This window comes from Haliaeetus albicilla, chromosome 12, assembly GCF_947461875.1.
Source record: "Haliaeetus albicilla chromosome 12, bHalAlb1.1, whole genome shotgun sequence".
Taxonomy (NCBI): Eukaryota; Metazoa; Chordata; class Aves; order Accipitriformes; family Accipitridae; genus Haliaeetus; species Haliaeetus albicilla.
In genome coordinates this window covers 18,521,428-18,538,070 of record NC_091494.1, presented here as the reverse complement: position 1 = coordinate 18,538,070, position 16,643 = coordinate 18,521,428, and the positions used below count along the sequence as shown (strand labels likewise).

General features: G+C 39.7%; 1 long non-coding RNA gene across 1 annotated transcript; it reads left to right on the top strand.

The window, feature by feature from the left end:
• Window positions 1–754: 754 nt before the first annotated feature.
• On the top strand, window positions 755–7,306 carry LOC138688049 (uncharacterized). Its single transcript, XR_011327100.1, has 2 exons — window positions 755–1,181; window positions 2,634–7,306. It is a non-coding gene; the product is annotated as an uncharacterized lncRNA (long non-coding RNA).
• The last annotated feature ends 9,337 nt before the right edge of the window (window positions 7,307–16,643 follow it).

The window sequence follows — 16,643 nt, the reverse complement described above, 5'->3', positions numbered from 1 at the left end:
TACAACTCTTTAAGATTTACCACCAGCTTTTACATAGGTCTTTCATATAAACATAGTGTTCTGCACATAAATTGAGAGAGACTTCAATAGAAATGTTTGCATTTCAACAGAAGTCTCCTTTGTGAGTGATCTAGCTTGTCTCCAGGATCAAAGAGACTTACATTAACATCTCCTGGCTTGCAGAAGAAAAGACACACAAAACCCACCCAGAACTGAAAGCTTTGCGAACTGCAGAAAAACAGCCAGGGGAAGGAAGAGAAAACAGAATGGATAAACCAGATCGTCTCCCAGAATTAGGACAGAATACAGATACAGACTAGCCTGGCAAACTGAACATTTCTAGGAAGTGCTGATATGTCACCATGTTGCTGAAACTAGAGAAACTACATAGGAAGCAATTAGTTACTGTAGTATCTCCCTACTTAAAATCATTATTCAAGGCTATATTATAATATGCAGTTGGTCATACTAATTCAGCATATAACTGTTGGCATGAAAAATACCATTTATTCAATCTCAACTTCAAAAATTAAATTGAGTGGAGAGAAATATGGTTCTTTCCTTGACCCATTCTGCATTTATACTCCAATACTATGCCCAACATGCAGCTTTGTTACACATATCATATGAGCACCCTCCATAATTAAAGCTTTATTTGAACCTCCCCCCTCCTTCCACATCACTCTTGGTTAGATCAAAACAGTAGAGACAAAAATTGAAACATGCCTGGGGTGCAGAAGGAGAGAAGAGAGACTATTTAATGAAGTAGGCTAATGGTGGTGGAGAGGAAGGGGGCTGATTTTCACATCTCAGAACTGTTGAGCCTGCAAATATTACTGAAATCACATCTGGGAACAAAGCTCTGCTTTAAGTAAGTTCACCCATGAGTGTTGCTAAGCAATGGAGAATAGGCAAGGGAGAGGGAGAGTGCCTGACTTTAGGATTAGAAGGATAGATAGGAGATAAAAAAAGTAAGGCTTCTACATAGCCTTATTTATGTGAGCTTTCAAGTTCTTTGTTTTTATTGCCTCTTCCAAACTATTTGGACCACGATTAATCAGATCTGGTTCAGTATCTATACCAATACATACCCAGCACGCAGAGAGTTGTGCTGCATCCTGGAGCACTGACACAAGCAGTTATGCACCAGAACTGTCAACATCTGCCTCTGGATTAAACAGGTAAGAACCAGAGAAACTGTCCTGATGCAACTGTTATAGAATTTGCTGTCTATATTTTAGAGAAATACTGCAGACACTTTCTTTTATGTAACTTAAACTATGTACGGTATGGAAAATAGAATGCTTGTGATAGCTACAGCTTGGTTTAACTCTGTTCTTATGGTAGTAGTTACAGAAAGGTGTGGTATTTTATCAGATAAGATAGATAAATGCCGCATCTTCACCTGACTTAAGCTTTTCTGTCCACTCTCTACTGGCATCTTCATATTGTAACCGTTTCTTGTTCTGCTTTAGTAAGATTACTTCCAATCTTTAGGAAAGCAACTACACATTTTCAACTGTAGACAAATACATTGCCTCTTATATTACTTCACAGCAGAAAACATTTGTTACCTTGTTCAGCTAAATGTCTCCGTAAACCATAGCATGTACACTTGTAAAGCATGCATTGTTGAAACAGTAAATTGAATTCTTTGTTTCATTTTTATATGGCAGCAGTCTTTTAAAAAAAAAATCATCATAAATACTCTGGAATGCTCATCCCTCTTTATTCTGAATTATATTCTATATGCTAAGGCATTTGCAGCCTTCCAGGTCATTTCATAGGCATTAAACTTTTACTGTATACCTGTCTTCTTAACATTTGCTAATAACTCATCTGGAAAGAGAGTGACATTTGTTGCTGAGAAACAGATGTCTGCATACACAGCATGAAATAGTAGCATTTCTCAGCCTGAGATCCTAGATTATGATTAACTACCTAGTCAGTATTCTAGTTACTGATATTATGAAGGCCTTTCCCAAAATTCAGGATATTCTAAATATATCACTTCTGCAGCACTCCAGCAGTGTTCCCTGCACATGGGATGCATTTCCTTGACAGGCAAACAGCATTAAACAGTCTGAACAATAGACACTAACCAAGAAGATTCAGTCTTGTCATCACATTTTTATTTTGTACACCTTCAATTAATATTTTAGAAAGCAGAGACTCTGAACCTAATATTTTAAGCTGAAAGAAGCTCGGACAATGTACGAAGGCAAGTTAAGCCACATGCTAAGCAACAACCTACAAGCTTTCCGTTGAAAGGTGATAAATGAATTGCTGAGATCGCAAAGTTTCCCATGCCTAACATTAAATAGGTCACCTCTTGTACTATATTTTATTTACAAACACAGTCAGCAGCAAATCAATGGGCTTTTACAGCTGAACAGACACAACTATTTTTCATCCTCCAAGAAATCATACAGGCAGTCCACTAGAAAGGGATCAAGTGGAAATATAAACTAGGATGGAAGAAAGATCCTGTGGATAACCATGTTATCAGTTTCATATAGCAAACCTCTTGAAAGGGATGACATGTAGAAAGTGTACAGAGATAACAACATGTTGCATGTTGCATTGCCTAATTGACCTATATTTTTTTCCTTTTGCTTTTTGTTAATGAAAAGCAAGGAAGGAAAGAAGAAGAAATCTTTCCTATCATCAGCAGCAGGGGTTGCTGCAGGAAGATGATAATTCCCTCCTGCTACTCTGCTGACAACAACCAAGCTTCACAGGAGGAACAAGACATTTTAATCATGGAATTGAAAAACACAGCAGTTTCTAAAGCTTCAACTCACCTTGGTTGATTTACATTAATTTAGGATCAACTGGCTTACAGTGGAATTATGTTATGTACAGAAGATAACAGAGGAGGAAGAATTCAGTGTAATTGCTAGTTTGTCTGTGCATAAGAGGCAGGGTGTCTATGTAAGTAAACACTTTCAGAGCATCCCAGATAAGCAAGGACCACTGAATTCCTTAAAAGCACAGTGCAAACTTCAGGGCTCCCTAATTCCATACTAAGAGTTTTGTAAATGCTGTACTTGAAAATACACAGAATTAAATGGAAAAGGAGAAAAATATTAACAACTGGCAAGTCAGGGTCCAATCCGATGTCCGCTGAAGTCATCAGAAAGCCTGTGGCAGAGGCCTAGAGGTCTTGGCTCTGGCTCTTTAAACAGATTATCATTATAACAAAGGCACCCCATAATGGGCTGCTAAGATAAATGCAAATTTTGTGTCAAAGACAGTCAAGCACCCCCAAAATTAAAAATTTGAGCACACAGCAGCTTACAGGCAGCAGCTTTGGGCATGTGGCACAACATCTGTTACAAAAACACTAGAAAGCAGACCTGCGGCAAACTGGACCACTGCCAGCTCTCAAGATTCCCCCCCTCCCCACCCAATGAGGCTGTCAAGTAAATGGACAGATGGCAGCCGATGCACTCACAGGATAGTTAGCTCAGTTAACAATCAACTATGCTAAATTATTTCAGATTCACTCTGCACCAGGCATTGTATTTTCTATTGAATCATTAACACTAGGTCCTAGTAGGAATATAGTTTGGTATTAAGAAACCAGCAGATACTATATTTTACAAGACAGTTTCTCTGGAACAATTTGTCAAGGAACATTAGATCTGCCTTCATGAATAAAGTCAGAGTCTGCCAAGTTTATCAGGCTGGTTTGTTCATAATTTTAATTCTACAGTATTTGAAGAACAGGGATGGAAACAAGCATTAAGATGCAGGTCAGTTAATAGCACATGCTGCTCTCACAGATGCGCTCAGCTGAAAGAGCAGAGTAGATGTTAACAGCACACAGGATAGCCCATATCACAGTGGCTCTTCTGCCTTACCCTGCTGTTCTGCCTGCCTGGTGTGGTACATCGTGCTGAGCTCTCCTGGACAAGACAGCTATCAGAGGCAACTCTCTGGGTCACACGCTTGTCATCCCAAGCATACAGATGTGAGGATTCAACCCTGGAAAACTAATATTTCTTGGTTTTTAATGGATGCAATCTGTAAACAAAGTTTGGCCCTCATACCTCAAGGGGGCAAATAATTCAGTACTGAACACTAGTAAATAGCATACAGGTGGACTTTTGGTCCCAGCATTACAAGATACACCTTTTAATTTTTCCTCTTTATGATTACGTCTTTAACAGCATGTTTGTAGACTTAGTGACAGTGTTACTCAATTGATTTGCTTTTCCATAAAGTAGCAGGGCAAGAATAATCTTTGGGGAAAAAAAAAAAGTTTTATCTTTAAATTCTCCCCCACACACACTTTGTTTCTGTTGCATATCCATGTTATCCATCCACCCAAAATCCCATGCAGACAAACAGCTTGTCAAAGAAGTAACTACAATCCAAGAAGTTATTTATCACATATTTGGCTCCCACAACCATTTTATTCATCATTGTTTCACCCAGTAAGTGCCCTGAGAAAATACAGACCACCACCCCTTTTCTGCCCGCATTAGAGAAGCAGAAAGGGAAAAAAATATAAGAAAAACAAGTGGAAAAGCAGAGAAGGAGCAGGAGATAACCAAAATCAGCTCTCCTGAAGGATGTGGCAGTTGCGCCATGGATCCGAGTGAAGCCAGCACCTCACACTTATCTGTTATAGCTCAGCTGTAAAGAGTAGGACTGAAGAAAATAGACAAGAGTAGAGCATTTCTAATGGGCAATCAACAAATTAGTGGTCTACACAGTCAGGTAACTGCCTACTGCAGAACAGCAAGTTACCTGATGGGCGCTGTGAAAGACTGGCACTTTGGACTCACATTGAGCTCTGCAGAAGCACCGTCCTTATACTACTTTCAGTGCTGAACCAAGAGAGGTTGACCTGCATTGCATCTTACAATGATCTGGAAAACTGACAGCAGTGAACCTGCCTATGGTCAGTCTATGAACATTACTAGATCTTCTGTTAGCTTTCCCCTTCTGCTACGATGCTGGTTTTCTTTAGAGATGTTTATGGGGCATCACCATAGTTATACTAGGAAAATCAGCAGTAGCAGGCAAGAACGTATATGCCCTGCTTTTCTAATTCAGACATGGAAAGGTGTCACAATAATTTCAGAACGGGAGCAAGAACTATGCCATTTCACTGAGCTCCTTAGCAGCCCACTCTGTGTGGCTTTCTTCTCTTGAAAAGGAGACTGAATGTTGTGACTACTAGTGTGTGATCACCAGAGCAGGGAAGTCAGAGATGCAATTTAAAAAAAAGTGCAAACCTGTCAAAAATGGAGGCAAGAAAGCAACCTCATTTTCTGGCTCAACTTTATGAAAATCTGATTAGACCTTAGTGAAATTTAATCTTTGCCTTCCAGACCTTCTGGGGGGGGGGGGGGGGGGGGGGGGAATCTCCTGAGGTCATAAAGTCCTAAGAGAGGAGGGACACCACTCAACTATAGGAAAACAGCTGAAAATCAACTGCTTTTCTTGCACTAATCACCTGGTAAGTCTGCAAACAATACCATTAAAAAAGTGAATTATAGAAAAGCTACACATCACTATTTTCAACAGTCAAAAATACAACTTTATCAGATAGAAAGTCATAAAATAATATGAAAAAGACAGGACAAATTAGCTATAACAATAATTAGAAATACCAGAAATTCAGATGATAGTATTCATTTGTAATGCTAAGACAGTCATAGAGACAGAAAATTTGGTCCCCAGTGGTCCTGCAGGGGTAACTTATTTCTTTGTTTTGTTCCTACTACAGTTTTACAGCAAAAACAAACCTAGCAGATATGTATTTTCCATATTATCAGCCCCTCCCCAGAACAATTCTGCTTCAAAACCACCCATTAGGCTGGAATTGGCAAAACCTAAGTTCTAGTCTTGTTTTTCAGCCACAGGGTCCACAATTCTCTCTTCTTACCTGTCTCCTGGTAATATCTGTCCTACGTTGTGTCATCAGAGAAACACAAAAGAGAATTTTTTGGCTTTCCTCAAAACTTTTTTACTTTCACAGACAGATAATGCATGGTATCATATTATTAGCCCGAAAAGAGGCAGCTACAGAGTGCTGGTTTCTGGGTGTGATTAGTCATTTGCAGAACAACAGAAAGCTTTCACTGGGGGGGAAGGGCTGTTTGTGGGGTTTTATTCCCATCTGCCAGCTCAGCAGCAGTGATGGTACCAAATGAAGTCTTTCTGCTCATTCAGCATCTGTGGTCTAATATTTGCCAAGAGTTTGATCATGACCTCTTGATTTGTGCCTACAGCACCCAGGATTCCCAGGTGGTCTCACAGCCAAATATTAGCCTAATTTAGGGTTGCTGAGCTTGCAGAATCAGTCCGCCATAGACTACGTTTTGTTGATACAGTGTATACTAGCAAAACCTAGAACACTGATATGTCTTAGATTCTTCCAGTACTCTGCTTACAGTCCAATAAGATTAGGTTTGGCAGCTTTGAGGAAAGCAAGCAAGCAATTCTTATCAAAATACAGCAATCTTGGAAATAAAAAAAAAAGGGGAGAAACAAAGATGAACAGGTGTAAAATTGTATTTGTAATTTTCTCCTCTAGTTATCTAATATGCCAGCCATCCCAGACCAACTCATTTTTACCTTATGTCATGCTGGGCAAAGTGAAACATCCAGAAAACATAAGAGAAATATAATTTTAGGGCCAATCCTAATTATGGATGTGCAGATCTAAAATAATTGTAGATCATGTGCATATAAAGTAAGGTTAAAAACTAGAGGGTGGTATATATATCATCTAGGAGTTCAATTTAATTTTTATATGCAATTTCCCCCATATCCTTATTGTTGTCTATAGAATCCTCCACTTAATTCCACAATTCATACAAACATGCAACAAAAAACACGGTTATGTTGCATATGGTTACATAGCAGAATGTGGAATAAAGTACACTGATTAAAAACATCATATTATGCAATTAAAAACACTAATATTGCAATCACAATACTTGTAAAATGCAGCTATACAGAAAGCTAGAAAGTTGGAATTAATATGACAGCCTGATCTCTTATTGTACAGATGTACAATAATTCTTAATCTGTTCTTGCCTGGGCAGGTAAGAGGTTGTGTCCCATTCAAGATTAATTTGAAGGAACACATGTTCCTTGTGAGTGATGTCATGTCTAGTAATATACATAAATTAACTCATGTCAGCATTGGCCACGTTGTGTCATGATTTTTTTAGGTACAGGATGTACTAATTTTTGACAGAGATTACTATAGATTGTCTATGGATTTTACAATCTCTGTAAAGAAAGATTATGTACTTGCATAAAGCACCAGGTAATATGTAAATTGTTTTTTTGATGGGTTGTTTCTTTGTTTGGGTGATTTGATCTTTGCCAACTAACTGGGCTAAGAGAAGTCATATGGTATGAACAGATTATATTCTGTTTGGGCATCTACAACATTAACACAGAGTGGTTATCACAAAGGCTCCATAATAGCTACCTACTCTGAGCTTATCGCCTTGAGGAAACAGCGCTGTCTCCAACACCAAAAACAAAATAACATCACCTTAAACATGCAAAATCCAAGAAGGTCTCAGCTTTAAGTGTCCTTTGATCTTTCATAACAGAAGGAAGTGTAAACCAAGATCAAGTTTGTTAAGTACAGATCAAAGTGCAGTCTAGTTCCTTCCTTTCCAACAGCAATTAAAAATTCGAGGTAAGTTTCTAGAGAAAATTATTTTTCTATTTATAGGTTATTTTTGCAACCATAGACTGTGCTATTCTAATTTAAAAAATGTAAATCAGCTTCTGGACACTATGACCTGTATTTGTCCAAGCTCTAACTTGGAAATTGCTCTTCTTCCCCTGACATTAGGGTGTGTGTTAATTGGGAGCATGGACATGTAGCACTCATATTAAGAGTTAACAAAGTTGTTGCAGTAATACAGCAAAACGTAGAAGTCTGAGCATTATTTTTAAATGTATCTTACCCAGAAAAGACACCCTTCCAACTGATTCAGCTTTTACTGAGATATTGGTGGTACAGGTTATTTGAAAAGTCATTGACTATTTAAAAAAAAAAAAAAAAAAAAAAAAAAAGATTTCTCCAACCTTGGAAACACCTTGGAAATTGCCTTCTGTTCCTAGCACCATGTGAATTCATAACTTAAGTGCACTGCACAACAAAAAAACTATAGTGTACTTGAATTTCACTTTTAGGAACGGTTTAGTAACTTTTTATACTCAAAGAATTGTAATTCTTTACAACAGTGGCAGCTTGAAACACATTATAGTGCCTAATTCTTTTGAAACTTAATTGTAGAATGCTCTTAATACGGCCTTTAAAATAAAACACAATCCAAGTACCATAAAAACCTTACAGCTTCTTCCACAATTAAATTCCTTCAATGAAAAACAGTATCTTGTAGTTTTGCAAGTCAAAGCAGCAGCTGTATATGCTAAAGCACAACTCAGTGTAAGCAGATGCCATTAATGATTGAGACTTTTACGACTGAACTTTTTTTTCCAAATATGAGCCAATATGAAACCAAGGTAACTGTGAATGACATGCTTTTGTGTGTATTCATACAAATATATCAGTCTTGAAAGAGGACAAATATTTTCATTACAAGTTTGATCATTCTCACAGCAGTCAGCAGGAGGTTTGACATACTGTTCCTACTGTTATCAGTAGCACAGGATTGGCTTCTTGTAAGGCATCGCCACCCTTAGCATCCATCACACTAAGCAAGCTCACCTAAAACTTAACACAACCTAAAGAAGATTTTATTTCTTAAAAGATCAGTTGACAGGCAAGTGATAACAGCTAAAAATTCAGACTACCTTCTTTATTAAAACTAACACAGCCCTGCCTCTTCAAATTAACACTTTCACTCCTTCTTGTCCAGATCTTCCCCAAGACCCTTTGCTACATTCCAGTACCACCAGACCCCACATATCAATGGCTGGATTGTGTCCAGGGCCCATCTTTTTACAGCTGGTTTCAAAACCACAAGACAGAATGGCATTTATCCATACAGATGTCCAGCTATCTACCATTACCACATTATATTCAGCTCTCTCCTTAGATTTGTCAGTGCTTCTCAGTATAGAGTTGGGTTTTTTTTAAAAATATTTTCAAAGCTACAGCCAATACAGGCACATTTCCCTACGTTCTCAAATTAGTTGCATAATGCTGCTGCCCTTTTGTAAAGATAGATCACACTGGCACTTCAGAAATGGCTGCAGTTTCCAAGTGATGACAGAATTTCACATCCCCGCCCTATTCCCATCAAGTGCCAGGATCCTTTCCAATGCCTGCAGCAATGCTTTGAAGTAGGTGCAATTGCAGCAAATGCAAAAGATTAAAGGATTCTGGAGTTCATGGGGAGAGGTGCAGAGCTCACTATCGCCAACAAGATTCAACTAAACATTTTAATTTTTTATTTAAAGAATTTCATTATAAGAAGAGTTACACCATAATACCTTTTCCCTAGGATATATTTTACATAACTCTGTTGCCTGTGACTAAATCCTTAGATGCATATAAATGGACATACATTCAGCCTTCCACCGTCGTCCTCTGAGATAGTGCAGGATCTCACGCACAAACAGCATAACAAGAACTGAAATGTTGAAATATGTTCAAAATAGACAGCAATATTACCTCAACTTTTTTCTTTTTTTAAGCAGCTTTCACAGGGAACGTTTGAAGGAGAAGTTTCACATTTAAAACATCCTCCTACAGGGGGAAGCTGCAATATTTCTCTGATAGACATTTTCCTTTTAGTTAGGCATTTCACTTATTCAGTATCCTGTCAGTTTAGAAACTAGGAGTCAGGGCTTTCAAAAAGCAACTGATGACACAAGGCCCAACCATTGTTTGTCCCTCCAAAGGTGGCTTACCAAGCACTATTTCTTTTAAAGCAAGGATTTTTTTTATTACTATTTTCTTTATTAATTATTCAAATCACAACTGTTAACCAAGTCAAAATTGAAGACTCAAGCAACGAACGTTTCCACATCACTAGCCATTTCTGAATATCCTGGCACGTGTACTGCTAGCAAAACTGCATACTTACACGGTAACATGAAATCTGTTCACTAAGACATATAGACATCTGCTTCTAGAAGGTGCAGTATAACACAGGGTCCAGCAGATTTAAGTCTAATTTATAGCAATATGCAATAGAAGACTCCCTGAAACTTTCCGATGAGTATACAAAAGTTGCAAATAAAGTAGAGCAGTTGCACTGATTTTCGTTTCAGTTGTTTACAGATAAGGATGACAGATGTAGAAACAGGACCAGTCTTAGATTAAAGGCCTCAAATAGTGCTGAGAAGCAGAAGTCTCTTCTGTTACTCTGCTACTTCTATTTAACTCTGGGTCTGTCTGCCCAAACCTCATCCTCAAGCTTGAGCTTCTGCCTCTTCCTTTGCCTGATGGCACATCTTGCCATCCCCAATCCGGACCTCAACATCATATCCCTTTCTTCCAGTCCTAATACCACACAGCCCTATACTCCCAGCCCACCACAAAGTCTTTCACCACCTGCTCGTCTATGCTCCTTCCTTACCCTCTTTCTTGACTCTGCAGATCCCAAACATTGCCTTAGGTGATGCAGAACACATGGCAGAGCAAACAGCAGCAGTGTCTTCAGGCAGTAACATGCTGGAGATATCCACAATAGTTGAGCTATCGTAACTGTAGCAAGCTGCTTCTACATGAGATCCTGAGCTCTGTGATCCACAGTTCCCATGAATCAGCATAGAAGGCATGTGAAGTGTACTGGAACTCTCCCACCTTATGGCTGGCCCCAATGAATACTCGTCAAACTGCTATTACTGATGCTCTTTCATTTTAGAATTAACGCAAATTCTCTGACTACATTTAACAAAGGTTGAGTTTGGATTTTTGCCAATGAAAGACCAGCACTGCTGGGATGAAGCTGTTTGCAGATCTTAGTTTCTCCTCCTGGACCTGCTACGCACTTTTACCATAAGGTATTTTGTCCTATTTCTTGTATTTGTCTCTCTACCTCCTCCATTCTAGACAGAACTCCTGAAACACTTCACATGGGCATGACCAACTTCAGTGTCCACATATAAGACCTCTTCTTATTGAACTGTTTCCCATTGCTTTGTTAATGTTTAAGAAAAAGAGCAGGAGTGGGAAAAGGAGGAAACACACAAACGAAAGAGTGTTGGTTGTATAGTTTGAACACCTACAACTGCTGCAAGGTAAAGAACACAGTAAAACTAGTAGAAATATTTGTAAAGATAAGTTTAAAGGCCTAACACATAAACAGTACTCTGTGAGTTACAGCACTTTATGCTTAACAGAGTCAGCATGGGAGCCCTAAGGCTACAGTAAAGTTAACAAGCATGAACAACGGAATTGCCAACACCAGGACACAGTTTATATGTATCCTGTGCACATGCTTTTTGAGATGTAACTAATTTTTTCTGAAGATAAATAGGAATACTAATGAAAATATTAGCCTGTGGCACTGGGTTAGCTAGGTATCACGCACAATGAGAAAGCACAACAAAATTAAGAACTTTTAAAAATATATTAGCAGTAACAGCAATATTTAGCTTCTTGCTGTTTTGTCTTACATTTTCAGCGAGGCCTAATGAGGTCATTAGACTTATTTAATTATTTAAAACTTCTTTACTTGTGTAGAGCATTCCAGGCATTTCTAAGAGGGTTGGTGCCAAGAGACTTGCATTTTGGTCCATCTTCTTTCCAAGCTGGATGGCCATTTGCTCTCCCCTAACTGCTATACCACGTAGCCATGCTAAGGTGGAATGCTGCCTAGACTGATATAGCCTCAGACCCCCTCTGGGCTTAGGAGTTAAATTTATCATTTTTCACCAATACAATAGTATCTATAAGCCCCAGGGACTGAACAGCTAGCACTCTGTTTAATCTAGTCTACCCCCGACTCTTTCTTTTTGGACAAACCTTTAATAAGCCAGAGGTGTGAAGAGATGAAAGCAATACAGCAAAAGCCAACAACTCAAAATACAAGATAACTCTGGTGACTTCTAAGTTTCCTTGGCCAGTCCTTAAAGGCTCTTGCAGAGACCAGGACCCCTTATCTGATGGAATTCAACATCAGTAACTTCAAAGTCATGCTTTGCAGGCATGATGGCGAAATCAATCCAACCATGATACACAGTGATTGGATCAGCTATTGCCACTCAGAAAAGAAATCTGTGGATGGTCTTGTGGAAGTGTCATCCTGGTGATCATCAACAAAGGAAAAATGAATCAAACAGAGGAGCAATCCCCCAAGGAGCAGAGAATGAAATATAAAACACCTTCATGTGTCTCCCACTACAAACCTATGGTGGCATCCAAGTTTTGTTTTGCTTTTTTTAAACTGTGTTCAGTTCTGCTTCTAATCCCAAAAGAGCACTACGGACAAGAAAATTCTAGAAAAAAAGGGTGATTATAGACACAAAATGTCACCAACACTGGAAGAGACTAGAACTATGATACTCTCTCAGACTGGGGGAAAAAAAGGTGATTTAGATGGGAATATAGTATCACAACACAGTCCTAGAGATTTAACTCTCCTCAGTGCTAGAACACATCTTCAAAGCACAACTCAGAAGACCTGATTTAGAGCTAGGTTGCCATTGGCAGATCCTTAATTCACAGTCCCCAGTCAAAAGGTCATTTGAAGTTGCACACAGCAGGAGTTAAAAAAAAAATTGTACAGTATTTTCACCACCACCACCTCCTCAGCCAGAGGACAGGACCAAACTGGGCTGATTCAGTGTTTCTACCAGATGGTGTGTGCCAAGAGGCTCCCACAGAGCGCTGGCTAGAATCTAAAGCTGCCCTAAAGATAACATGCAATCTGAAATTGGAGATTGTGCAAAGATGCCACCTGCTCCCCCTTGCAATGTAAGTAAGCCTCTGGATGGGAGCCAGTCCCAGGGGCATAGAGTATTGCTGATTGTTCACACATACACACATATGAGATTGAATGTGTTTTTTCCTAGTGTAAATTTTTATTCCAGAAAACATAGGGGTGTTTGGTATTTTCCCACTCACCCCACTGTAGATGCAATATAGTCTGGAGAGAAGAAAGAGGATGAGAAAAATCTATACCTTCTTAAAAATTCTCTTTAAATGATTTTAACTCTCTCCACTGCCTTAAGCAGCAGATTCAAGTCAAGATGAACATGTGTTATCATGCTTTCAAACAATTCTCATTGAGACCAGGCTTACAAATACAGTCCAGAAGGAACACAATCAATATTTCCCTATAACATGGCCTGTCCCATTCTGCAAGGCTTTTCATGCAGAGTCCCCCTCCCTCTTTGAGTCCCCTCACTCTTTGAAATTTAAAACTAGTAATTATTGCCAGAAAACGTTCTACAATTTTCACCAAATAGGAAACTTGGCCTTCCAACCCCACAAATTCCCAATACAAGCAGCCATGTTCTCCCCTCCACATCTCTAGTGCAATACCAAATCCCATATTTTAACCCAGCAATTTTCTGTATGATTGTCTTTGGGCATGGTGAACATAGCCTTTCCTGAGGCCTTTGTATCAGAAAAATATAGACACCAAAGCCAATGTCCACTGGTGTAAGAGAGATGGCCATGAGAGAACACACCACCAGAACCAAACTGTTACTGAACTGAAAGCCCTCCTCTTTTATAGAAGAAAGAGAAGAGCGTGTGAGCATGGTAATTATTACCTGACAAATCTAGTTCACAGGAGAATCAGCTCAGATTCAGAGAATTGCAACATACTAGTCTGAAGAAAATGGAAAGTAAATGCTTCAAATACTGGTACAAAATTTGATAATCCAGATACCGAGCAGTGCTTTGATAGAAGGATAGCCTAAAGGCCACTTGAAATCACCACTCCACTGCTCCAGGACTGGTCCTGTGGACCAAACCTCAGCATAACTTTGGTTGGTCCCTGAGGCATCCTGCACCATATACCTAGATTTTCTATGTTTGACTTCCTCCAGGAAATAGCAGCTGCCCTGCCTTGGAAGACAACAGGCTATTAAGGTTTCTGTAAGCCGTTACATTTAATAAATTTGAGTCTTGTTTTGGTTTGGGGGGATTTTTTTTGTTTTGGGGGGTTGGGGGGGGGACGACAGGGGGGCACACATGTAGGTGACAGGAGCAGTGTGTCAGCTTGTACCCTTCTGGCTGACAGTCTCCCAAGTTGCAGATCTCAGGAAAAAGCACTGAAGTGTCTGTCATATGGTTTTCCTTCTGCAGCTTCCTACCCCATTAATATGCTCTGCAAAGGTCTAGTGTTTGAACAGGAGAAAGCATCACCTCTTGAATCGTCACACCACTCACTCTTGCTTTGACAGTGCTTGATTATAAACTACTGTGTAAAAATCAGATGCATTTGCCTGCCTGCATGGCAGAGTGAAGGTATTTAGCAGATACATGGTATAATCTTTCAGAGTTATATCCAGCAATTAAATTGCAGAAAAATATTCTGTTGCCACTTTCAGCTGAAAGTATGAGAATCATTTTAACAGGCTCAAACCTACTTATTACTGCAGAAGATACAGAAAATCAGCATATCTGGAAGACAGCAAGAGCCAACAATACAAAAATACAAACTCCTGACATGGAGGACAGCTGTGCAAAACAAAATTAGCAATGCTTTCACTGGTCAGAGCACACACTGAAATGATAACTAGAAACCCAGAATGATATTATTATGCTTTTGTTATATGACCTTGTCAGAACTTCACTTGGCTAGAGAGAGTCCTGTAGTTTTGTTCTTTCATTTCACCCCTAGAGCCAAGCATCACTTAGATACGTTTATTTTCCCAGCATGTCATTGTAGGAAGTTGTAATTTTATTCAGTACATGAAGTCGTTCATCTGTTCTCAGAAAAGAGCCTCTATCCAAACTTGTCCATTGTGCATCTAACAGTAAGTAAAATCATTTCATTATCAACCATTCAGACCATATCTTTGTTAGAAAATTGTAATGAATAGCACATTTGTATTACAGGCTTCCCTATGTTCTAAGCTATGTTTTGACCACAATATCCACACTCAAAAACCTTCCTGTCTACGCTTGCAAGTGCTACAATTGTTACAGTGTGGAGTGAAATTCCTATTTTGATTTCAAGCAGAATTTCTAAACATACACACTTGCAGCATAAGTCCTGCTGAAATACTGGGAGACAGAGCTATGAGGGCCTATACCTTTGCTCTTACTGTATCCACATACCCTACGCTACTTTCAGCTTACCTGGTTAATAGCTATGTCTTCCTCCTGTGAAACCTGCTGTATTGTCTACGTAAATCAGTGCATGGCATTTCCCCATCATGCTTCCGGTTGCCCAAGGAGCAATCTAGAACTACAGCTAAACTTACCACTCCCCTGTATTTGTTACAGAAGTCCAGCACAGTGTTTGAAAGGCACTAGAATGAAAACATCTAAGAGGGGTTGGTAGAAGGGTCAATTACGACTAAAAGAGCACAGAGGACAACTGCTACAGATGCAGAACTTATCACTGAAGTTTAAAGAGCTCAAACTGTTCTCAGCACCACAGCCAGTACCACGTCCTGCCAAACAGGCCACCAAGAACTGCACCCAAGCAAAAAAACAGTATCATTTGCATGACCCTGCAATGGGCTCTTGCAGCAAAGAAGCTAATGGTATCCTGGGCTGCATTAGACAAAGTATTGCCAGCAGGCTGAGGGAGGCAAAAACTTCCATTCTACTCAGCCCTGCAAAGACAGCAGAGCCAGACTCTTTTCAGTGGTGCCCAGTGACAGGACAAGAGGTATTGCGCACAAACTGAAATGCAGGAAGCTGCATCTGAACATCAGCAAACACTTTTTTACTGTGAGGGTGACCAAGCACTGGCACAGGTTGCCCAGGGAGTTGTTGTGGACTCTCTATCTTTGGAGATATTCAAAAGCCATCTAGACACGGTCCTGGGCAACTGGCTCTGGGTGGCCCTGCTTGAGCAGGGAGTTTGGGCCAGAGGACCTCTGGAGGTCCCTTCCAACCTCAACCATTTTCTCATTTCTAGGCCATAATCAGCAAGTTCAGCAATGGCAATGTGATACAGGAAGAGACCTCCTTTACTATCTCTTTGGCCTTACAAGTGTATGTGCTGCCTAACAATATAATTAAACCTTCTCCTGCTAAACACCATATGGTCAGGCCACAGTGTGAGCCACTGCACGATAATGTAAGTTATCAGAAGGAATAAAACAGAAGGTCATGTCCAAAGGTCAACTTCTATTTGCTACCACCTGCCTTTCTCAGCAGGTGCTCATGGCCTTGCTTTTTCCTCAGCAAACACCTACAGAACAGTGAACAGCTTTCATAGTCTTCAAATATTCACACATACCTCGCAGCAAATGAATTCTGGGAACCAAAAGTACCATCGCAGGCTTGAGCGGGGTTTATGCAGCCTGTTCTTTCAAAGGCAAACATCCAGTCACACTGAGCACATTCACCAGCCATTAAAAATATATATAAACCAATTGCCTTTCCAACCAGTCTACCAACTGATTAGGCCATGACGCTCCTGGGTTGACATTTCCCAGGTAACAACAGCAAGTTCTGGATTTCCAGAGGCTCCCTGATCCTTACCAGGAAAAACCAGCCTCACACACAGAATTTCCATATCCACTGTGCCAATATCAGCATGTGATCC